Source organism: Octodon degus, unplaced genomic scaffold (genome assembly GCF_000260255.1).
Source record: "Octodon degus isolate 3935 unplaced genomic scaffold, OctDeg1.0 scaffold04780, whole genome shotgun sequence".
NCBI lineage: Eukaryota > Metazoa > Chordata > Mammalia > Rodentia > Octodontidae > Octodon > Octodon degus.
The window spans coordinates 1-1244 of NW_004529356.1; positions in this window are offsets into that span (position 1 = coordinate 1).

Consider the following 1244-nt stretch of genomic DNA (forward strand, 5'->3'; position numbering starts at 1 on the left):
CTCTTGGGAGGCTATAAACAAATGGATCACTGCGAGTCTGATCTAGTAGTGAGACCCTGAACACCCTGTAGACCCCTAAAATAAATAAAAAGTGAAAAAAAATTGAAAGAGTTGAGACATGATTACATGCAAGTTCCCCGGGTTCATGCCTTACTTTCGAAGAAAAAAGTCATGAGCGATGTTGACATCTACAAACTACAGATTGACCCAGTTTATTCAGGTGTCTGACAATTCAGTGCCCAAACTCAAGTTCCCAAGCTCAGGATTGCTAGAAGCAGAAAGCCATGATCACGCAGGGACTTTCCTAAGCAGACACAAAGCCCCAGTTGGTTTCTGCCCGCTGGCCCTGGGCAGACTCTGAGCAGCCATGTTGTGCTGCATTCGCCCTGCTCAAGCCTTTGTGTGACGCTGACCCAGCTGACCACAGTGGACACAGCTGACTGCAGTAAAGGTAGACACAAGCCAGGAAGCTTGTCGTGCAGGGGGACCAGGGGACAGATCCACTGATTTTAGTTCTTGGGAGAAGCTAATCCGGGCCCAATTTGGACAGCATAGACATTGCCAATTTACTGTGGATCTCTATCCTAAAACCTCCAAAAGCCCAAGGCCCTGGCTGTTCTTGCTCCTAATCCAACTCTGCCTATAGCCCTTTCACTTTCAGGGGAGGGGAGGTGGCTGGTGGATTCAGGTGTCCTGACCTGTCAGCGATCCCTCAACGGAGCTTCTGGCCACAGCTATTCAGGATTTTTCCCCCAGTGCTAGTGATGAAGCACGGGCCCTTGCACAGGCTAGGCAAGGGCTCTGTCCCTGGGCTACAGCGCCAGCCCCCACCAGGTGATTTTAATTCACCCAGATACAGCAGTTAGAAGCTAGTGCTTAGGCTGCATGAGCTACCTAACACACAAGGGCCACACAAGGGGGAAATGTCCTGTGTCACATGCACAGTCCCCCAGGCCTGATGCAGCCCCTGTAGCACACTCTGCTCAGTGGATTTCACGGTTCCTCTCCCATCACAGGTAAGTGGCCATCTCCGGCTGGGGGGATGTGGCTCAGTGGTAGAGCGCTTGCTAGCATGCATGATGCCCTGGGTTCACTCCCAGGTAGTGAGAAGTCTCCCCTTGACCAGGGGCATCTCTTTGTGCAAGTCATAGTTAGGGAGGCATACGGCGGTTCAAGGCCATTCATTCCCTCCACCTCTCTCCTCTGAGATCTTGCCACAGAAACTAGGTAACATTTGGGCTGGT